Source organism: Gymnoscopelus braueri (assembly GCF_963280865.1).
Source record: "Gymnoscopelus braueri genome assembly, chromosome: 8".
Classification (NCBI taxonomy): Eukaryota; Metazoa; Chordata; class Actinopteri; order Myctophiformes; family Myctophidae; genus Gymnoscopelus; species Gymnoscopelus braueri.
The window spans coordinates 46,549,805-46,574,278 of record NC_137609.1 but is presented as its reverse complement, the minus strand read 5'-3'; the positions used below and the strand labels follow the sequence as shown (position 1 = coordinate 46,574,278).

Sequence of the window (24,474 nt, the reverse complement as noted above, 5' to 3'; positions counted from 1 at the left end):
CCAGATGTCTTGGCACTGGTTCTACGTCTACTGGCACTGATCCAAGTGGTTTCCATTGAGGGCAGAGGAGAGCGAACGCGCAAATCTGTGAAATCCTTTCGACGTTTTTTTTTCTTCTCTCAAATCATTTCGATAATAAAATTTTTCTCCCCCTCCTCCTCCAACTTCCTGTGAGTCAGCAAACCGAGCAACATAGAAGTGACACAGTAATGACATCACAGCCTGGTGTAACAGCGTTCAGTCAGACACTGGAATGCTGGGAAAAAGTCAACCGTTAAACTCGCTCGTTACATCATGTAGCCTACAAAACCTTCTCTCTCTCTCTCTCTCTCTCTCTCTCTCTCTCTCTCTCTCTCTCTCTCTCTCTCTGGTTTCTTGGTTGAGTTGGACTGAATTTAGGTCCTACTCGCCGTGCCATTAAAGTGTTAAAGGAGCCGTTATGAGGATCTCGTTCAGGAGTCTCGTGTTTTGAACATCTGATCGTCTGCTGTTCGGCAGAGTGTCGCCTAAATTGACAGAAATCAGGTCAGAATGATGGCAATCATCAGCGGGCAGGCATGGGAGAGGCAGCTAACGTTACGGCGTGACTGATCGAGGATGCAAAGCATGATAAAACATATTTCATGCACGCTGACTGGATGGAATACTCATACTGACTCATTTGGGAAACGGTGTATATGTGCCTCTGATAACCTGCTTTCCAAATGAACATTAACCCCAAAGTCTCTATTTTGACTTTCAAAATATTAATTTGTACACATTTTCTCGATTTTTCAAAAATAGCAGATCTACAGTACAAGCTCATAGCGCGGCACTCGGTGCTATGAGCTTGTAGATCTGCTATTTTTGAATAGCCAAAGTGTAAAATAATGCTTTTCTAGCTCAAATAAAAAACATGTGTATAAACTTTTGTTAGAAAGTTAAGTAGAACAGTTATTAGTATTTATTTGTTTTCTATTCGTCGTATCATGAAGTAGCATATATATATAAGTATATAAGTGCATACTCTAAGTATATAAGTGGTTAACAGATGTCCCGCCTATCTTTGCTTTCCCCCCGTTAGCGGGCGATGCAAGATACTGTAGTTATAACAAGATAATAAACATGTTCGTTCCAGTACCTGCCAACTTCCTTCATCCTTTTGACAATTATCTTAATTTAACGATCGCCAACCCCCCTCCGCTGTTATCTAATCGGCTGTTCGAGAGAGAGAGAGAGAGAGAGAGAGAGAGAGGGTTGGAGGCAATATTTGCTAGGAATGCATTATCTCTACAAGTTTAGATGCTTATCTTTTTTCGTAGCTCCCGTCTGCTGCAGACTATGCAGTCAGGACAGCCAACCCAGAGCATGCCTGGGACTACACAACCAAAACGTTCAACTGGATGGGCAGTGGTGGAAAAAGTATACTCAAATGTTTTACTTAAGTAAAAGTATCAATGCTGCAATTTAGAAGTACTCCGTTACAAGTAAAAGTCTGGAATTCAAAATGTACTTGAGTAAAAGTACAAAAGTATTGGTATGAAAATGGACTTAAAGTACCAAAAGTAAAAGTGCTAACAAGTTTGAAAATAGCAGATCTACAAGCTCACAACGCGTCGCATCGGCTATTTTCAAATAGGGCTTGTAGATCGGCTATTTTCAAATAGGGCTAAAATAGGGATAAAGTGGTTAATGCATGTTTTATAATCATAATGCCATAATTTATATCTTCAAAGTAACTAGTAACTAAAGTTTTCAAATAATTGTACTGGAGTAAAAGCACAATATTTGCCTGTGAGATGTAGTGGAGTAGAAGTAAAAGTATAGACAATTGGAAATACTCCAGTAAAGCAAAAGTACCTCAAAATTTTACTTAAGTACAGTACTTGAGTAAAAGTACTTAGTTACTTTACACCACTGTAGGACAGCCAACACAGAGCATGCCTGGACTACACAAACCAAACGTTCAACGGAATGGGAAACACGTTTACACGCCTCAGTGACCCAAATAACGTCTGGGTCAAACCTCTGCCAACCTGTCACAACAGCCAAAGATGTGAGACCTCCTGGGGTCCCCGAGCCACAGGTTGAGACACCCTGTAATAACAAAACAAAAAAAACACCCCGTTCCCCCGGGGTGATTCTTACACAGAGGAGAGGATGATGAAACATGGAAACCATAGGGCTGTGTGTGGACTGACTGAGATGGAATGCTATGGAATTCTGGTTCCTATAGTTAGAAACCAAATGGACCCTTATGGGTCTGTAACTCTGAGAGTGTACAAATGGAACCAAATGGACCCTTCCGGGTCCATTTGGTTCCATTTGTACACTCTCAGAGTTACATTAACATTGATTTTACAATATAAATTGGGGTCCCAGAGATAGAAATGCCATTAAACGGGGGTCCGTAGCCTAATGCATGTCAAACTGGGGGGACCTTGAAATTAAAATGGTTGAGAATCACCGCTAGAGCCGTAAAAATGTTCTCTTATGGTGGTCCCTGGCATATCTTTTCAAATGGGGGTCCGCGGGCTAATAAGTGTCAATTGGGGGTCCTTGACATGAAAAAGTTTGAGAACAGTGCAGTGTCAAGGACCGCCAAATTAATTTGTATTTGGCAGCGGACCCCATTTTGAAAATACTTTGTTACAGGTGAACCCTATTCACCCGTTTCCTAGGCTGTGTGTTTTCCACTTCCTGTCGATTTCATTGGATATCATTGGTCATCTGACCAGTTTCATTGGATTTCATTGGATCAAATCGACAGGAAGTGGAAAACACACAGCCTAGGAAATGTAAATTTAAAAAAATTAATTAAAAAAAAAGTGTCGATGTACAGTATAAAGTTAAAGTGGTCAAACTAATTTTGTTGGAGACCCCCTGGAACACCCTTAAGGACCCCTGGGGGTCTCTGGACCGCACTTTGAGAACCACTGTCCCAGGGAACCATGATGAGCCACAGGGCAGCTGTAGCTGAGTGGGTGGAGAACTGAAAGGTTGGCCCAGTCTACGTTTCAAAGTAAGCAAGACACTTAACTCCTCAGCTCTGAGGCATATGAGCAGCCAGGCGCTGGGTGGAGCAGTAATCCTCCCCTCTGGATAAGAAAATCCTATCCAAAACGTATATTCAGATATGTTGCATACTTTGACATTTTTTGTGAAGACTTTGGAATTTGGGCGGGAAATGCATGAAATTTGATGTTTTGGAATTTTCGGAAATTCTTTGAAAATTGATGATATGGCCAAAATAGGGTGAAAGTGGTTTAACCCATTAAGACCTGAGGCCGATTCTACAAATGTCTTCTAAATCCCGACAGTTTTCTGACAGTGGTCAGTGGTGCTCAAACGTTTTCACGTCAAGGAACCCCAAAATGATATGTATTTGGCCGCCAACCCCCATCTCAAAATATGTTGTTCAAGGGACCATCAGAAGCAAAGATTTGAGTTAAAAATGTGCTTTAAAAGAATATAAATATATTAATTTGAACACATTTTCTCGATTTTTCAAAAATACCAGATATACAAGCTCATATGAGCTTGTATATCTGCTATTTTTGAATAGCCAAAGTGTAAAATAATGCTTTTTTAGCTCAAATCAAAAAATGATGAAAATTATTTTATCAAACAGCATTCAGAGAAGAAATGTTTAGAAGGAGGGAGAGAAAAAAAAACTAAAAAGGCGTTTTAAGTTTTCCCTCAATTACAGCGGAGAGATAAGCCATTGGGCCTCAAGGACAGGATGTGGGGCGGCTGGAAGGACAGGCCCATGGTGGCAAACGGGACGGGACGGGACGGGGGGGGGGAACCTTTTTAGCGGATTATAATTTTTGGTGCACTCTTCCATTCACTGTGATATCCACATTATCCTTCAAAAAATTGTCCACAGTTTACACAGCAGCTAATTAAAGAAATGACACGCTAGCTTTCTAGTGGGAGGGTTTACAAGTGGAAGGACTGGAGAGGAGAACGGTGGCTCGAAACGTTACCTAATAAATCCTCCGTCAGTCTGTCGGGCGGAAACCTCATATGTCCAAAACTGACACTTTTCAGGATTCAAATCGAAAGTATTAAAAGTAAGAGATCGACAAGCTCGAAAGACCTTGTGGATCTGCTACTGTTGATGCTTCTGTGTGACGCTGTAGTATGATCAAGTAGGGCGTTAAAGGAGGAGTTCACCCAAAAAATGACTTATTTTCTATCAATTGCACACCCTGATGAAGCCTTGAATCCATGGATTCTTTTTAGTTTTTGTCGCATTCCTAAACTAATAATTTGATTCCCGTCTCCTACCGGCTAATGTATCCGGTAGGAGACACAAAGTTGATTATTTGTGTCTCCTACCGGAAATACACACGGTCATCAAATTATTGTGCCACAAAATCAAAAATAAATCCATGAAATCAAGGCTTCATGGGGTGTGTAATTGATAGAAAATAAGTCATTTTTTGGGTGAACTCCTCCTTTAATTTACGAAAAAAGTTCAAATATGGAAATTAGAGGTTTCTGCCCGACAGCAACGCTTTGCAAATGAGAGGACACTGGTGTGCAGATTTTTGTATTTCTTTTGATCATGTTGACGTTTTGATCCAGCCTAGTAGGTTCAGGATGTGTGTGTCTTCTGCTTTGCCTCAGTGTTACGACCGGAACCCAACAGAAAGGCCAGGGAAGGAGAGACAGTTTGTCTTAGAGCTGCAACTATCGATACTTTTCTTATCGATTAGGCTAACGATTAGTTTTTTCATTAATCAAATAATGGAGAAGTAAGTTTATAAAACTATAATATAGTTGCTGTTGATCAGAAACCTCTGTTTTTTCGTACATTTATGCCCTAAATAATCATACTACAGTCACACAAAAGTAGCTATGAAAAGTAGCAGATCTAGCGCGAAGCGACGCATTTCGAGCTTGTAGATCTGCTACGTTTGCTACTTTTGAATTTTAAACCTAAAAAGTAACAGTTTTGGACATATGAGGTTTCCTCCCGACTGAGACGATATAACAAATCTAAAGACAAAACATCTAATTAATTTTTTTTATAATCGATCCTTGCCATATAGCAGTGTTGTGGGAAAATAGCAAAATAGACGATCTACAAGGTCACACCGTGTCGCTTCACGATGCACCGTCAGCTGGTAGATCTGCTATTATAGAAAATCGATTATTTCATTCAAATCGATTACTTTTTTTTAATCGATAAGTTCGATTAACTGTTGCACGCCCTAGTTGGTCTAATGGTGGTAACGTGGTGATGAAATGCTTCTATACTCTCTAGTATCTAACCCAAGCTGTTGTAGAGCTTATCAAACACCATGGCTGGGTGCTTGTAAAGGCACATTCACACTTACAACAACAAGCTACATGCACAGTACACGGTGTCTCCAGCCTCAAACCTATGTGGACCAGCCTAAATATAGGTGTTGTTGCCAGGCACATGTATTGCAGCCATGCAGGTGATACATAATATACGTATTCTGTTTGCCTGTTTGCTCCAAGATGTATGTTAGTAGTACATACACATCAATTCATTCAGTGCTTCTCAAACTTTTTCACGTCAAGAACCCTCATATTAACATGTATTTGGCTGCGGACCCCCATCTGAAAAGAGTTTGTGTCAGTGCCCCAATAGGAGAAGAATTATTTAAAAGAAAGGATAAGCATCTGGTATTTTCCAATAGCCAAAAACGTAAAAAATAGGGCCTACTGTACGTGTTTAAAGTGTTCCTCATTTTGCTGGGGACCCCCTGGAAGCTCCCTCAAGGACCCCTGGGGGTCCCAGGACCCCACTTTGAGAACCACTGAATTAATCCATTCGGCCCATCAACGATTACACAGATTGAACCAATGGTGAGCATTATGAAAAATACACCCATTGACTTCCATTACAAAGAATACAAAGTTTATTCCCGACGATATGGGACGATATGTTAACAAAAATGTGTAGGATTCCACACCAGCCCTAGTGACTGTGTGCCCAAGAAACGTGGCGTCGATCGGTCCACGAGCAGCTTGTGAGACTAGCTCCAGTCCAGACAGACACACAGACAGACCCCCTTACAGACAGACAGCTACCTCTTTCAGAACCAAGCTGTAAAGAAGCAGTGAGGTTGATGACAGGTGCTGATAACCCTGACCAGAGATTTAAACAACAATAAAAAAAGCAGGAACCATCCGGAAGCTGTCAGGTAGTTTATCGGGTACTTATAGGCTGTATTATGCGGTGGGTCGTCAATGCCAATTCCACCAGCTTATTCCAGTTCAGCTCTGCTGAAGCACATCGATTAAAGATTAGTGTAATGAGCTCGCGTCCGCCGAGAGACAGTCAATCTTTCGCCATAATCGGAGTGAAGCGTCCGTGTTTGTGTGCTGAAAAACAAACGGCCCAAGCCCCCTCAGTGAATTCCCCGTCATCATAATCTTTCTGCTGATCTGGCCACTATTGTTTTTTTTGTAACTGCCAAAAGAGATTAGATCAGTGGTGATACTGTAGGCCTGGAGTAATCAGGCATGCTTTATGCATCATGGGAGGAAAAAAAAGGGGAGAAAGTAGGCTACGGTTAAACACAGTCGCATGTTGACAGTGTCCCGTTGCTGATCCCTGTGTGTTTGGGCTGGTCACCGTCCGCAAGCAGCGTTGCCATGTCCGCTTATTATAAGCGACTTTGGGCTCGTTTTTCTGTAAAGTAGCTTGTAAATATTGTTGGTTGCAGGTTGCGTTTTTTTGGGCTGGTTTCTAAAGTGTAGTTGCTTATTTGGGCTTGCTTCCTCTCAAACATTTTCATGTCAAGGACCCCCAAATGAAAATGTAGTTGTCCGCATATCCCCATATCCCCATCTTAAAACATTTTGTGCCAGGGACCCCCGTACCAGATTTGTGTAGTTAGAATGTTTAAAAAACATTTCTGATTTTTTACTTTTTCCCCAAGATTTATTTTTCAAATAGTCGATGTGTTGATGCGTCAAGGTTTAAAGTGCTCATGTGTTAGTCGCTTCTTTTGGGCTTGTTTTCATAGACCTGGTTGCTTATTTCTCTCGCGAAATCTAGCAACAACGTCCCCAAACCTCCACAGGTTCAGCTGTGAAAAGCAAGAGGCCTCGTATGGATTCATTTCAGGATTATCGTCGCTGTCGGGTGAAAAGCTTGTATGTCTAAAACCGCTACTTTTCAGGAAAAATAAGCTGTGGTCCTCACAATAGATCCTATTTAGTTTTAGTCACAAAAGATCTTGTTACTAGTTTCATTGATCATAAAATATTTATAAAACCCACAGATACAATGAACCACTATCAACCTGGCCTCCCGATTGTGGGCATGTCATTGTACTGTAAGTTTTTCCACAATTGTTCAAAAATAGTGAAAACAGCATAATATAAAATTAGTAATTCTTTATGTAGGCCTATATACAGTATACACATTTAAAAAAACTAAATCAAACAAACTTCAATCGTTGTATTTAGTTTTCCACCTATAACGACACGGACACCAAAGTAATCGCTGCCTTAACAGAGTTTGAACATTCTGATCTATTTCCCCAACAACAAACAAGTTAAAAGAGAACAAAGTGCAGCATTATATGAAAGGAGAACTTTCTGCGATGCTATCTGATGCTACAGGGGCGGCTCTGTGCTCCCTCAGCCTTGCCATCCATGCATTAGCATTTTAATATGCGGGGGGGTGGTGGTGGGGAGATGGGGGGACGGGTGGGGCGGGGGGGACGGGGTGTATTTACTGCTACGGCCTATGCACGCCATTAATTATGATGCCGAAGCCTTATTGAATGTTAACACAGCCACAAAACACACAAGGAATGCACAGTGTGAGCAGCGAGGTGGGGGTGGGAGGGATGGGGGGGGGGGGTTTGTTTACGGCGCATACAAGGGAGACAACACACAGGCATTGTTGTTGCCAGCGTGTGTGTTCGAGAGTCTGTGTGTGTGGGGGGGGGGGGGGGGGTCACGACTAGACAGAGCAGACGAGCATGAGCAGCAGACGGGTACTATCTCGACTAGACCAGAAGTGGGTCGGGCGGGCGAGCCGCGGCGGTCGTGGATGGATTGGCGGTGTGTGTGTGTGTGAACGTGTGTGGATCAGCGGTTGGTTTGGTTGGTGGGTGGGTGGGTGGCTTAGGTCACGGCGGTGGCAAGGTTGCACCATGTGCGCCGGGCTCTGCCCTCATGCTCGTTTCACCTTGGCACAGCAACTTCTACACCCTCCACCCACACCCCTGCCTGCCTGCCTGCCTGTTCACTATCACAGTGGTGTGTGTGTGTGTGTGTGTGTGTGTGTGTGTGTGTGTGTGTGTGTGTGTGTGTGTGTGTGTGTGTGTGTGTGTGTGTGTGTGTGTGTGTGTGTGTGTGTGTGTGTGTGTGTGTGTGTGTGTGTGTACTGTAAACAGAAGACACAGCGTTGCACACACAAGCCGAGTAAATAGGCTAAGGCATGGGAACCTGGCGTGGGTGTACTGTCACAGCAGCAGCAGCAGCAGTAGCAGCAGCAGTAGTAGCAGTAGTAGTAGTATTTGTAGTTGTAGAAGTATCGACAGTGTGTAACTGTGGTGAACTATAGAGAAACAGAGAACTGTATAGCTCGCCTACAGTATCTCGTCTCGTCTCTCTCCGGAGGAGGAGGCTGGCGCACTTCCTGAATCGGCGGCGAGGGCGGGTATAGCGCCGTAGAGTGTGGTATGTGGTCAGACTCAGGTTTCCTTTTCTGGGTCATGTCAGAGCCCCGTGAAACTCAGCCTTTGTTTGGGTTTTCTTTTCGCTCCGCGTACAAAGGAGAGGCTCGTATCGACATCACAGGATCGCGTCTTGACAAAGCGAGCTCCGCGTATAACAGGCATGTGAACAAGAGTACCAAAACACAAGAAGATAACAAGCGCAAGCCAACTCCCCCCCACCCGTATACACGATTCTAGGCCAGTGGTTCCCAAACGGTGTGCCGTGAGACGAGTCCAGGTGTGCCTTGGGATTCTATGACAACTACTCGTTATCATTGCAATACACAGTATACAAAAGAGGGAGGCAAATCATATGCACTAAATTAAAAAGAAAGTTTGAGAACCACTGCTACAGTACATAATACGAACAGTCTGGCTATGGTGGTTAACATCTTATTTTCATAAAGACTCACTTCTATAAAAGAGGCTGGTGTGTGTCCACACACGCTGTTCTGTCTGATTGGATTGATTATCAGAAATAGTAGGCTGTAATCAATGCCAAATAGAATAAAATAAAATGTTTAAAGAGACCGTTTATGACTGTTTGTCATAAACAGCTTATGAGGAGTTTGGTTCGTGAGGTGACTGCATTCAAGTCCAGTTAAACAGACTGGACTTGAAGGGGCTGAAGTTAACCTTAAACTGGCATTGAGAGGATTACCACGACTTTAAAGGATATGTTGGCAATTTGGGATTTTCAGTAACCCTGGTAACTCGCTCTGCCTCTTGGCTTCAATGAGAAATACATAAAGCAAAAAAATACATTTAAGAATATATATTATTAATACAATCTTTTGGGGGAATCACTTACAATATCCCCCCGAACCACAAGTTTAAGAAGTAAGAAAGAAGAAAGAAAACCTAGTCCATATAAAATGACATTACTTATCCCCCATCACTGCCACAGAGAGGATCGTTAGATCATAATAAGCTCTATCACTGCTGTTACGCTCCATTGTGCTGTGTACTGACCCTGTGTGTGCATTGTTGTTCTAAATTAACTGTCAGCCTCAGCCGGTTGTTTGCAAAAGGACATTTCCAAGAGAATAGAGTTCCATCCTACACACCCATGGATGAAAAAGGCCTGAGTCAAGTTCAGTTAACCCCGGCTTGAAGAGAAAGACCGCAGTATAGCTGGCGAATAAATAAATAAACGCACAGGAACAGTCCAACAGAACGTTAAAATGTCTTTGTGTTCTTTTGCACAGGGCTGTCTTCTCACAACACACCATTTTGTGAGATGAGCAAAAAAGGAGATTTACGTGGCGCTGGGGTCGGGTGGCGCAGCGGTAAGGTAACTGCCCACTACCACGGCGTCTGGGGGTTCGAATCCACCGTTGGTGCATCCGGCTTTGTCAAGTGTCTATATACAAACACAATATCGGCTCTATGCACAGCAGCCATATCGTAAAGAAATTGGGCCACTTCTTACTTCCTTCACAGGTGATGCTGATTAAGGTTGTGTTCCATTCCGGTCAAACAGAGTCAGGGTGCTGATATTGTGCTTGTTGGCTCAGTATAAACACTCTGCTACATTAGTGGGTCTCAAATTGAGAGGGTTCCAAATGGCCCCTTACGGGTGTGTAACTCTGAGAGCTATGGGGGTCCTTGAAAATGTAAACGTTTGAGAACCACTGTGCTACACTAAATTGGAACAGAGCCTTCATTAGAATCATTGGTAACACCTGTGAAGGAAGTAAGGAAGAGGCCCAATTTCTCTCCAAAATGGCTGCTTAGTAGGTGCATAGAGCCTATTGGCCCGTGTTTCGGGGGAGGAAAGCCGGGCCGGGCCAGGCGGGAAGGGGTGGTAATTATTAATCCTACGGGCTGGGGGGGCGGCACCTGTCAGCAGGGAGTGTTGGGCGGGAAGAGTAAGACTGAGGCTCTACATCCTCCTGGTGGGGGCTCCTTACTGGCAGGTGAGTCAGTAGGATACAACAGCAGTGACAACACACAGAAATGTGTGTGGGGAGGACATAATTGTCATAACTACTAAATTGGGGTGAAAAAAGGGGTAAAAAGCTAAGAAAAAAAGGGAGAGATTTACAACACTTGAGAGGAGAGGAGCATTCAGTTTTCTAATGATGGAGCTCCATTCAAAACTGTCACGCTGGCTTGAACTATTGCTCTGAGAAACTCACTTCAAGGGAAAGGTGCGCTCAGCTCAAAGGGCAGTCTTGAGGTTAAACTGGGTGAAGATTCTTGACAATTATACACAATGAAAGAATCATCCGCACTCTCTGAAGAAGTCTTTGGAAGGCCTATACGTCTCTTTTTTTGTCGACTTAAATACATCAGCACATCACAAACGTCATAATATTACATCTGTAAGTCAAAATCTCACAGAGGAAGCGATTTGGTAGTAAAACACCACAGCCCTATATACTTTGTTGTACGACAAATGTGAAGATATTGACATTTTTTTAATCGAATCTACAAGCTCACAACGCATGGGAAAACGATGTGCCTACTGCCTACAAGGGAACGCCATGAGGTTGAAAGTGGTTACGAGTCATAGGTCAAGGACCCTGGTCAAATATGCGCACCTCAAGGGTGCCCTTGTTTTGCATAGTTGTGTTTCATAAGTGGACACTGATCATAGATTAAAGTGCAGATTAGGTTACACACACACACATTACGTCCGCAGGAGGATCCAATGACGTTTATTGCTATGGATACAATAACCAACACATTTTCATATCGAAGACACCGACAGATTAAGCAAATGATCAAAACAAGAGGCCCGCCAGGAGCGCTCCTCTGTGTGCGTATTACCACACGGGCACACACGTAATCCCAATATAATCACAGGCTCAAATCTATAGTCTTTGTACTTGTGACTGCTTGTCCCGTAATCTCTTCCTCATCTCATCTCTGCTGTGCTGGACAGTAAAACAGAGAAGAACCCGAGCAGCCATATTCTAGGGGAAGACTTTCCCAGAAAATAGCAGATCGACAAGCTCACAACGTGTCGCAGCAGAAAAGCAACTAGTATAGAGCCCTGAGGGACTCCGCTCAACAACTTTTTGCTCCCAAAATGATATGTATTTGGCCGCGGACCCCCATCTGGAAAATATTTTGCCAGGGACCCACAGAAGCAAAGATTTGAGTTAAAAATGTTATATATATTCAAAGATTTGCAAAAAAAAAATACGATTATATAGCGCGTCACTTCGTGCCGCGCTATATAATCGTATTTTTGTAATAAAAAATATATAATTATTATTTTTTAAATATAGAAAATTGGACCCCCTGGTCCCTCTGGTACCCCCCTAAGGACCCCTGGGGGTCCCCAGACCCCACTTTAAGAACCAACAATGACGTATAGGGGTTTAAGTGGTTTCAAAAACTTGGCCTTGGCAGGGCCTTCTTGTGTTACAACATTATGCATCAATGTGTTGCGTTTGCGACGGAATTAGCCGGAGACCGCGGCTAAGCCGGATACATTTACAGTAAGTGGGGATGGGGACGAAATACTTGGCATCGCGTCGTCTCTGTCGGGTGGAAACCTCATATGTCCAAAACAGTTACTTTTCAGGGTTAAAATAAAAAAATTGCAGAAATTGTAGCAGATCGCCAAGTTCAAAATGTGGCGCTTCACGCCGCGTTTTGATCTGCTACTATTGATGCTTTCGTGTGACGCTGTAGTACGATCACGTAGGGCAGCACAAAAAGTTATGAATATGGAGATAAGAGCTTTCTGCCCGACATCAACGATACTCTAAGGATCAGTTTGCGAGATCAGCCCCAGACACACAGACAGACAGTATACTATTTGTATGCAGTTTGCCTATATGTACTTTCCTCAGCATAGGGTCTGATACTGAGACAACACTGTGACTGTGTGTATTATTTTGGTCTGCATAATGCAGGCTACACCTTATAGGCCAGGGTTTATACTGCCGTTCACTATTGTTCATTATTGATGATGATGTTTTTATTGTGAAGTTATCACCCTGCTGTACCTGTACAGTACTTCTCTAACCCTTTATCTGTACCTTAACAGCTGTGCTGCCTCTGGTGACTGAACTTCCCCCGTGCGATCAATAAATGTCTATCTATATCTATCTATCATCTATCTATCTATCTATCGGGCTCACCACCTACACGGCCAAGCTGTAAAAGGTGCATTTCCCCACCACTACCAACACCACAGTCTACAACGTAAAACCAAGCACCACCGACTCCAATTTGCCATCATTTGGCGCCCAGTCGCCACTTTGCTCATTTTGTTCTGCCTGGTTCTGGTGTCGCTGTTGTTGCCGTCGTGCTGGGTTGTCGTTGGGGGGGGGGGGGGGGTGGGGAGGGGCGGTGTGTTAATGTCAAGGTCTAAACCAAACGTCGGTTAATGTGAAGTGGCCTAGCAGACAGGAACAGATAGGGGGCTGTGTGTGTGTGTGTGTGTGTGGGGGAGGGGTCGGTGTTTGCCGTGCCGCTCGCTCGTCTCCCCGGGGCCGCAGAAATGGCTTCCAACAGATAATCAATCAACCGCGGCGGTTCCCTCCTCCTCCTCCTCCTCCTCTGAGGCCCAGGCGGAGGGAGAGCGCGGTGGAGGAGGAGGAGGGGGAGGAGAGGAGAGGAGGAGAAGAGGAGGGGAGGACAGGCGGAGCGGAGAGGGGAAATGGGAACGGTGCTCTGGAATTCATCTGGTGGATGCAGGGGAGGCGGGCGGGGCGGGCCGAGGAGAGGCGAGAGGGGGGATACAAACGCAAACATACGCCAATGTGTTGACTGATGTGTTAACGAGGGCAACCAGATACTATAGCCCTAGAAATCTATAAGGAGACGGGTTGGTACCGATGGAGCCCTGTGGCTGGCATGGTCTTGGGTTTCAGTCGAGACTAATTATAACTCCATAAACATGGGAAGTCGCTGAACCAACACCCAGCAACCCACCTATGCCGTGTCCCAATTCCATAGTTTACTAACTATATGCTCTAAAGGCTCTATTTTCTGCTGTTAACCCATTAAGACCAGGAAAGCATCTGTCATTTTTAGATTTGAACCACCGTAACCATTATTTTATACTTTGAGCTATTCAAAAATAGCTAATATACAAGCTCATAGCGCGGCACCGAGTGCCACACTATGATCTTGTAGATCTGCTGTTTTTGAAAAATCATGAAAATGTGTGCAAATTATTTGAATACATATATTTTTTATAGCGAACATTTGTAGCTCATATCTTTGTTGCTGGGGGTCCCTGGAACTAAATATTATGAGATGGGGGGGTCCGCGGCCACATTTTGGGTGGTCCTTGACATGAAAAAGTTTGAGAACCACTGATATTATAACAAACATAAGTGTTTCATAAAACTGTTAGGATTTAGAAGACATTTGCAGAATCGGCCTCAGGTCTTAATGGGTTAATAGCTCTGCTACGCGTTGCATCGTGGTCTACCAGTAACAGTGTTTCAATTACCACCACAATAACAGTATACAGTATATTTCTTTAGTTTTTCCACTGTGAATGCATGTACTACACACTGAAAACAGTAGCAGTACAGTAATAGTAAGCTGTGGAATGGAGAGAGGAGACTGGTGTCTTGGCGTTTGGCATTTTTGTGCGTGCGTGGAGACTTGAAGTGACATCCCTTTTTGGCCAACACCCAAATGTGGTGCATCGGTGCATAAGGACTAAGGGTACAGTTTCATCATATTCTGTACAGTGTTTTTATCTTGAAATACTGTAGATGTGTTCGAAACACTTGGCTCTCATGCATAAAAAACATAAATAAAAAACAAAGAGTCTCCTTTGTGTCTCCTACCGGAACCACTGCTGGTTGTCAAATTATTGTCTTAGGAATGCGACAAAAACTCAAATATATCCATCCATTCAAGTCTCCATGGGGTGACTAATCGATAGAAAATGAGTTATTTTTGGGGTGAACTATCCCTTTAAGAATAAAATGTTGAAACAAAGTGATACAGTAAAATGCTGAGTCTTTTCTCACTCTACACCAAATCTGAGCCAAAAATAGCCGATCTAACAAGCTCACAATGCGATGTGAGCTTGTAAATCTGCTATTTTCGGCGAACGCCCCCCCCCCCCCCACAGAATACGGATGGCTCAAGTGGTTAAAGCCAGGTGACTCTCCCTTCCAGACTTGGGTTCCTGGCTGTCAGCAGATCTCCAGGCTTTCCCTGAAATGATTTCACTCAGTAATAATAACAATAATAACACTCTCTAAGACATCAAACCCGCCACCGTCTACCACACCATGACCAAAAGCACACAGTCGCAAAAAGAAAGAGAGAGAGAGAGAGAGAGAGAGAGAGAGAGAGAGAGAGAGAGAGAGAAACTCAAGAAAACATACAGGCCGAGGGAAGGAAGAGCAAAAGAAAACATTTTGTCAGCAAAAAACACCGTCCCATTCCAATCCCATGTGGAAAAAAACGGGCCGGCCCACATGCTGATTCAGACGCTGTGTGTGTGTGTGTGTGTGTGTGTGTGTGTGTGTGTGTGTGTGTGTGTGTGTGTGTGTGTGTGTGTGTGTGTGTGTGTGTGTGTGTCTGTGTGTGTCTGTGTGTGACTGTGTGTGTGTGTGTGTGTGTGTGTGTGTGTATGTGTGTGTGTGTGTGTGTGTGTGTGTGTGCTTCTAATTTTAGCCCTTCTCACATCCGTCTCCATACTAGCCTTTATGCACATTCATAGGATTTTGCCAGCAAGTTGCCTTTGAAATTTCACTCTCTCTCTCACACACACACAACACACACACACGCACACACACACACACACACACACGCACACACGCCCCGTGGCGCAGATTAGCGAAAGTCCCTTTTGAACATGCTGACGTGAGTTTCCACACACTTTCGAGCGGCTCTTTGCCTTCGTGTCTGGGTGCAGGAGTGTAACACAAATACACAAACAAAACTCCAAAAGGAATTTAAAAAAAAAAACACAATTCTGTCTATCTTCTCTCTAATGCGTCAAAGTAAAAAGGGGGGGTTAGAACAAAACACTTGTGATATAAGCCCTGGTACAAATCCACAGGGGCTTTTTGATTTGGCGCGGACGCTCACAGACTACATTAGCATGTCCTTTTCTCATGCTTAATGGAGATTCATGCTCAGAGCCGCGTCTCCTAATTCAAACCCCCTGCGTAAGGGAGACGAACCGAGGGGGCCCTCGTTTGAAATATGGAAGCGGAGGACTCTTTTGTCTTGTGCTTTTAGCGGCGGGGGGAGACCGAGGAAGAGAGTGAACAGGAGAGAGAGAGAGAGAGAGAGGAGCACCTCAGTTCTCATTAGCTTAATAATGCATGAAATGCGCTAGGAGCCTCCAGACTGCGCGTGCAGAAGCGCTTTAAACTATTTATCATCCCACAGGAGGCCGGGGTGGGTGCAGCCATTTTAACCAAACCTATCGCTCTTCAACCTGGTCCCTTTTCATTTGGCTCTGTTAATTATTCAAACCACATGTCAATCTGCCTCTCCCCTGGTCTCTCCTCTGCCTCTCTGAAGCTATCTCATGTGCTCATCTCAGGCAGACGTGGACTCCACTCGCCAGCCTACAGGGCTGGGCCTGATCAGGGGAAAACCCTCTTTTTTTTTGTAGATAAGAGGCGAAATCAGACAGAACAAGCAAGTGGCTTAACCATTTTAAACCCTAATTTGATGAACAGTGTCCCCCCCAAGGGTCCGTACTTTGTCCCCTTCCTTTTCCCCCTCTACGTCCGACGTCTTTGCAGAAAATACAGACAACGGCTTGTACATCGGCTATTTTTGACGAATGTTCGCTTAATGCTCACATAATGTTTGCTTACAGTATTATGGCATGCCCAGAATATGGACATTAGGGTTGATGTGGTTAAATAATCTGATAACGTGGTGTTCTGTTTGCAAAAAGGTCTGCGTGTGTGTATTAGGAAACCATACCATGGCAAGCACTGTGTTGGTTAGCGTTACGTTTGGGAAGGATTGGCTAACTGAAGAGGAGAATAGAGAAACTACATGGAATACAGACCTGTTGGTATATAAGGTCTTATCACATACCCAGCCTTTATTTGCTGAGGGGAGTGATAAAAGAGGATACAGTTATCAGCCCTAGGGCTGATAACTGTTGACCAATCAGGGCTAAGCTAACGTGCCGCCGTGTGCTGAACTGTCACTGCGAGTGACCTCGCCGTGGAAGGAGCTCCGCAAAGACAAACATGGACGAAAAACCGACTGCCAGACCTGGTTGTGTGCAGGTGTGTGTGGTAGAATTCACAGCTGAGGAGACACCGAGGTTTGTTCGGGGTGCAAAGGAACCAAATCACAGAGCGGAGAAACAGCAAGCGACCTTCCACGGTTCACGGAATGGCTGCACGTACCAACCAGAGCGTGGCCAGCCAGCGGCACCTGCCAGGCCGACTCCCTCCCCACACACTGTGCGGAGGGGAGTCGGCAGGACTACCGTTTCATTATCCCAGGCACTTCCTTTCTGAGAGTAATGTTAAACTATTTCATTCGATTAAAGTGTTGATCAAATGCGATTTTGTCAGTGTCTTTGTGATTAAATACCGTAAGGCTGTAAATATGTGAAAAATAAATGATATCTCAGGATAAGTTGTTGCCTGCGGTTGGATACTAGGTGATAATCTAGAATTATGGGTTGAAAATCTAACACTGTGGTTCCAAAACTTTTTCATTACAAGGACCGCCATAACTCTGAGAGCATACAAATGGAACCGAATGGACCCGCATGTACGCTCTCAGAGTTACAGATCTGTAAGGGTCCATTTGGTTCAATTTTTTCGCTCTCAGAGTTACAGATCTGTAAGGGTCCATTTGGAAACCCCTCAAGGAACCCTGGGGGGTCCCTGGACCGCCACTTTGAGATCCACTGACCAAACACAACAAAAAGGTATTGAGCTGGATTCAAGCCAAGGACAGTGCTAGTTCTATACCTACTCGCACAACGCATACTAGAGCTATTGAGACGGAATAGTGTTAGCTAGGGGTGTACCGATATATCGTCCCGCGATATATCGCGATAGGTTTTCGTGACGATATGTATCATTTTGGTGTTTTTGAAAAAAAAACAGGAAAAAAAACCCAGAAGTATCTGTTTGCATTTGTTTTTTTTCTCCCCCATGTATTTTCATAATAAAAAAGTGCCATATATATCGTATCGTATCGATATCGTGAGCCCAATATCGTGTGTCGTATCGTATCGGCACACCCCTAGTGTTAGCATACAAATTCCATCCAATCTTCTCTCTCAAACGTGTCATTTTCTCTGATATGGGTTAGAAACAGCTTTGTCTTTTTCCAGCGTCACTAACAGCCCATGTGCCAACATAAAACCCCTGGCATGCCACGCCGCATTTCCCCAGCCTCGTGAATTATAACTAGGTTATATAAACGCTCACGGTTTACTTTATCGTTATCTCATTCTATTTCCAGTAGAGTTTATTACCTCGTGGTTACAATGTGCTGCCGGACCCTCGCACAGGCTAGCTCTCCAGCGTACTAGGGATAGTATGGTCCACATAGCTGGGATGGAAATAGAATTCATGGGTCTGTCTGTCTGTCTGTCTGTATAACTGTCTATCACATGTCTCACCCTGTTCTCCCCTGGGTGCTGTGTGTGTGTTTGTCCTGCTGTACCTGTCGGCTGCCACGTGTGTCACTGATGTGCTTCAGCGGTATTACATGAAAGGCCAGCCAGGAGCCAGGCAGAGGTGGAAAATACAGATTTTTTTTTTACTTAAGTAAAAGTATCAATACCACCATGGCATGTAGAAGTACTCTGTTACAAGTAAAAGGCCCGTGTTCAAAATGTTACTTGAGTAAAAGTACAAAAGTATTGGCATCAAAATATACTTAAAGAACCAAAAGTAAAAGTAAAACATCCGATCCACAAGCTCAAAGCGCGCCGCGATGCGACGCGTTGTGAGCTTTGTAGATCGGCTATTTTCAAATAGCCTAGGTATAAAATAGGGCTAAAGCGGTTAATGTACGTTTTACAATGTAATAATTTATATCTGCAAAGTAACTAGTAACTAAAGTTTTCAAATAATTGTAGTGGAGTAAAAGTACAATATTTCCCTCTGAGATGTAGTGGAGTACAATAGACAATTGGAAATACTCCAGTAAAGTACAAGTACCTCGAGTAAATGTACTTAGTTACTTTACACAAATTACACCACTGGTCACTAATGGGCTTCAACAATATTACATGAAAGGCCAGCCAGGAGCCAGGAGACACAGTGGTGCTACAGAGTACAGAGTACAACACAGTCAAATGTCCTGGGTGTTAACTGAACACTGAAGGTGTACAGATGGACCAAATGGACCCATGAGGGTCCACGTTGTTTTTTTGCACCTTCTGATTAACCTTATCATGTACATAACCTGCTGCGTATGTGTGTATTTGTATACTGTATGAAAATAGCTTTGATTTAATGATTTTTCTTTGACCACTGTTTATTTTCTGTTTTTCTCCTTGCCCTCCCCCTCTCCGTCTCGCCCCCCTTTTCTCGTTCCTGAAAACAACGAATGATGCAGCTTTCACTTTTACTTAACTGTAAAAACTGTGATGTGACAAAACTGGTTACATGTTTTGGTACTGCTGCTACTCTGAGCTAGGGCTCCCTTGTAAAAAATGTATTGATTGACTGGTTGAATCAATCAGGAGTGGTACAGTAAGACATTAAAGATAAAGCTCCTGATAAAAGATTTTAAGGCCAATTTTGAAAGAAACCAGTGTTACACATCCTTTAATGGATGGTGTCAGGGCGTTCCACATTTTGGTGGCAGAGCAGTGGAATGAGAACTTTCCCATGTTTGTTCTAAATTTGCCAATGTGGGTGTTACCAGCTCATGGTCGCTCCCTCTAGTGTTGTGGCTGTCATTCACTTTGGAGAAGTAGTTTGACAGGTATGAGGGTATTGAGGGCACTGTCTCTTTGACTATGTTAAATACCAATGTGATATTTGCTTAACCCTGTCTTCTGTCTTCTTAAATAGATCTTGTATAACCTTAACCCAGCGGCGGACTGGCCATTTGGCATACCGGGCAAAAACCTGGTGGGCCGCTGGGCCAGTGGGCCACTGGACCACCCCAATATCTTTTTTTTCTTTTTTTTTTAAAAATATATCTTCGCTCCCGGTTTAGGATTATTACGGTCATTTCTGGGTCGCACGGCCCAATTATTAGTTACGTTAATGTTTGGGCTGGGATGCTTTCCAGCAGGGGCCTCAATGTGGCTGCAGAGTTCATGTGCAGCCCAGGTCTGAAACAGTGAAACGCTCCCCCCCCCCCCCCCCCCATTGACAAAACGCTCCCCCCCCCCCCCCCCGGTTGACAAAACGGCCCGGGGAGTGGTGGGCCGGTTTGGACCAAAATGCCAGGGTTGAATTTTGGTCCCAGTCCGGCCCTGCCTTAACCTGAATAAATAAAGGTCACACAAAACATTGTCACGCTTTCAGAGTTCAATTAACGGCCAGGAAGGCCAGGAGAGCCTAGTCTGAGTCCAAAACATTAATGTTGCTAAACAGAACCTGGCGTAGCAGTGGATTATCGTGATTACACAACAGAGAACTTCCACGCGTTTCAGTGGGGAGCTCTAACAATACAAGTTGTCAGCATGTCTCTGTGCGTTCCTCTGGGCTTATGTGAATGCGGATGCATTGCATTCACATCTGGTTTTTATTTCAACCACAGTGAAGACACAGGGACATTTTCCACATAATTATGTATTGACAATAAAGATCAGAATCCTTGTCCATTATCTGCACCAAGGTCAACGAGGCAAACTGTTCAGTACATTATTATACGCAGCGGTGACAAGTAACTATGTAAAAATAGCCGACCTACAAGCTCACAGCGTGTTGTGAGCTTGTAGATCTGCCATTTTCAAAAGATTGATTAACCTACTTTCACCTAAGGCAGTTAAGTACATTTTGATGCTAACACTTTTGTACTTTTACTCAAGTAAAAATGTTGAACACAGGACATGTTTACATACAGGAGGAATACAGGAGTATTTTTATATTGTGGTATAGCTACTTTGAGTAAAAAGACCATGTGATTACAGCCCGAGGGGGTCCTCTGACCACTTGAGACACACTTCTCCCTCTGCTTCTAATGCGCTGCTACGACAATAATGGACGCCGGCCCAGTCAGTCAGTCAGTCAGCCAGCCAGTCAGCCAGACTACAGTTGAAGAGGAAACCCCGTAAGGGAAACAGCTGGGACATGTAGCCATCAACGGGGCTGCTTTCTCTGGGAGAGGAGAGGAGGGGAGGGGAGGGGAGGGGAGGGGAGGGGAGAGGAAAGGAACCTCAGAGGCGCTTACACGACGGGAATTAAGCTGTCAACCTTTTTTTTTGTGTTTTATTCTTTTGACAGATATGTACAAATATACAATATTGTCACCGTCGGGGGAGGGGGGGGACTTGTGTTCCAAATGGCTCCAATGCAGTTATCAATTAGTCTCAAACTCTTGTTAATACTTTTCAGCTGTTCCAAGTTTTATCAAACTCAAGACACATTTAACCACTTTCACTTTCATAATACTTTGTTCTATGTCAAATACGAACATATTCAACACGTTTTTATTATGATGACCTGTCCAGAAATAGGGCCACTGCTATAGGGTTCATGTGGTTACCGGTTAACATGGCAGCTTTTTACACCCTCTCACCAGCCCTGTCGGTCTCAATAAAAAAAAAAGGCAAAACACAAGCTTGGGCAGAAGAGGCGGAATGGGTGGGTGGCGGGGCTGGTGGGTGGGTGGGTGGGTGGGGGAGGAAGGGTGGAGGGTTTTCCCTTACACACGTTGGAAGGGCTCCAGTGAAAACTGGTTGGAACAAGGGGCAAAACATGGTGTCGGCCCCCCAGGGGGGGTGGTATCGACGTCTGGCTTGTGGTTTCCCCAGAGCACGCTCTGTCATGACAACGCTCTCTCTCTCTCTCTCTCTCTCTCTCTCTGTCTCTCTCTCTCTCTCTCTCTCTCCCTCACTCCCTGTCTCTCTCTCGTCGACCCATTCCAAGGGGATCCCTTTTCACTACACTGCCTCCCAGAGAAGTGCAGTCACTGCCAAACAGTGGTGTAAAGTAACTAGGTACATGTACTCAAGTAGTGTGCTTAAGTACAATTTTGAGTTTTTTTTTTACTTTCTTCAGTTTTCAATACTTTTACTTCTACTCCACTACATCTCAGAGGAAAATGTTGTACTTTTACTCCACTACAATTCTATGAACACTTTATTTACTAGTTGCTTTGTAGATTTTGATTATTATTACAAAACATACAGTAACCACTTCAGCCCTATATATATATATATATATTGGCCATTTGAAAATAGCCGATACAAGCTCACAATGTGTCGCGATGCAACACATTGTCAGCTTATAGATCGGCTATTTTCTTTTTTTTTTTACATTTTGAACTTGAAATGGGACATTCTGCACAATGAGTGCTTTTACTTTTGGTACTTTAAGTATATTTTGATGCCGATACTTTTGTACTTTTGAACTCAAGTACATTTTGAATACGGAACTTCAACTTGTAACAGAGTATATCTACATTGCAGTATTGATACTTTTACTTAAGTAAAAAAAAAAACATGCGAGTACTTCTTCCATCACTGCTGCCAAATCACATCTCTGTCTGCCTTACACACAGACACACACACACACACGCGTGCACGCACACGCGCACACACACACACACACACACACACACACACACACACACACACACACAGTAGACATATAGACACACATGTACATTCTTACATGCTCTCTGCTTCTAAACAACCCTGTCTGTTCACACACACCCCGCAGACAAAACACGGTGTTGGAGAAAAAAAAATAAAGAAGGGAGAGAGAGAGAAGAAAGGTTCCTTCCAAAAAAAGCCTGTTTCCTGTGAGCGCCGCGGCGGCGGGGTCGATTATCTGAGCCCTCAATGAATCCCCCCCCTAACGTGGGTGGAGCTTAACGAGCCATTATACTTCAAGAGCTAGAGGAGATAGGCATGTGCGATAGCCGGGGCCTGGTGTCAGATATCGGGGCTGATAGCAGGCTACAACACAGCATCAGAGGACTTTCACAGAGAGCTGTCGGAAATCAAACGCAAAGCCTCTCACTCTCATCTGCTGCTTCATGTTTATAAAGGAGGGATGTTTGATTTCTAAAAAAAAAAAAAAAAAAGGGTCCAGATCTGGTCCAGGCTTTGAATATATCGTCAACTTCTGTGGTTTTTAAATGTGCTATACAAATAAAGGTAACTTGACTTGACTGGTATACTGTATGTATTACAATGGCCAAAACAAAGGCTTAAAGCTGCAATCCATCACTTCTCATGGTGCCCTACCCAGGAGTAGAACCCGGCGCCTACTGCCGAGCTATAAAGGAGAGCTCGTTTAGGAAGGTGAAATATTTCCCTTTTAATTCCCTTTTGTCAACCAGTAGCCGTCCTATACCCACCCGGCCACATGATCTAAATCAGGGGTCTTCAACGGGGGGCCCGGGACCCCTAGGGGGTCCTCAGAGTTACTACAGGGGGGGGGCTGCCAAATATTTGTGGTATGATTATTTATTTTACATGAACCACTTGAACCCTAGCATCCCTTTTCTGAGGAGAACTTTAGCCAAAACATAGCAGATCTACAAGCTCACAACGCCTCGAGCTGCGAGGCGTTGTGAGCTTGTAGATCGGCTATTTTTGGCAAAGCGGTGTAACGGGAAAAAAGAGCAGACCAAGTAAAAAAAAAAGTTTTAATCTCAAACACAATTTTATACAATATAGAGGGGGTCCCTCCCTACTTCATCTCTATCTCAGCTAGGGGGTCCTTGGCCTGAAAAACATAGAAAACCCCTGATCTAAATGTCTCAACAGAAGAGCAGGGAGACTGACCTCCAGATGTACTAGAGTACATGTTATTAACATACAGTACTCTACCATACAAATGGGCTAAAAACAACATTTTATTCACTCACAAAAAAAGTTATGGACTGCAGCTTCAACTCACTCAGAACCAGTGGTGGCAAGTACATTTACTCAAGTACTGTAGTACTTAATACAATGTTAAGGTATTTGTACTTTACTTGAGTATTTCCAACTTCCAATACTTTTACTTGTACTCCACTAAATCTTGGATCCAAATATTGCACCTTTACTCCACTACAATTATTTGAACACTTTAGTTACTAGTTACTTTGTAGATTTTGATTATTATTAAAAAAACATTCATTAACCACTTCAGCCCTATGTACATTTCGGCCATTTGAAAATAGCAGATCTACAAGCTCGCGATGCGAAGCATTGTGAGCTTGTAGATCGGCTATTTTCTAAAGATTTTTTGACATTTGAAAAAATGTAATACAATTTTTTAATCCCGGACTTTTACTTGTAACAGAGTATTTCTACAGTGCAGTATTTACTTAAGTAAAAAAAATCACACCCTGTGTGAAGTGGGCGGTGTCTTGCTAGCTAATCACAATACTGAATGGAGTCAACCAATCATGTACAAAAGATAAATACATTTATTGGAACACTCTTTATGATGGACGAAACCATAACTTTAAAAATTTTTTTTTTTAAAGTTATGGTTTCTTATATAGGGCTATGCACATGTGTCATGTGACACTGGCCAATCACAGTCCTGAATAGATTGTGATTGGCCAATCACAGCGCAGGATAATTGTACACATTTCCAAACCTCACTTATAGGGGCGGTTTCACTGCCCAAGATAATTGTACAAATTTCCAAACCTCACTTATAGGGGCGGTTTCACCGCCCAAGAAAAAATAGTACTTTTCCCAACACTGCTCAGA

General features: G+C 43.7%; 2 protein-coding genes across 6 annotated transcripts in view; both read right to left on the bottom strand.

Annotated features, from left to right (window-relative positions):
* cux1a (cut-like homeobox 1a) overlaps positions 1-24,474 on the bottom strand; it is a 281,900-nt gene that overhangs the window by 214,830 nt on the left and 42,596 nt on the right. The gene's annotated exons all lie outside the window — the stretch shown is intronic.
* pom121 (POM121 transmembrane nucleoporin) overlaps positions 14,050-24,474 on the bottom strand; it is a 357,082-nt gene continuing 346,657 nt past the window's right edge. Inside the window, exon 15 of the transcript XR_013933546.1 lies at positions 14,050-14,077. The gene's annotated coding sequence lies outside the window, so the exon portion shown is untranslated. The remainder of the gene's footprint in view (positions 14,078-24,474) is intronic.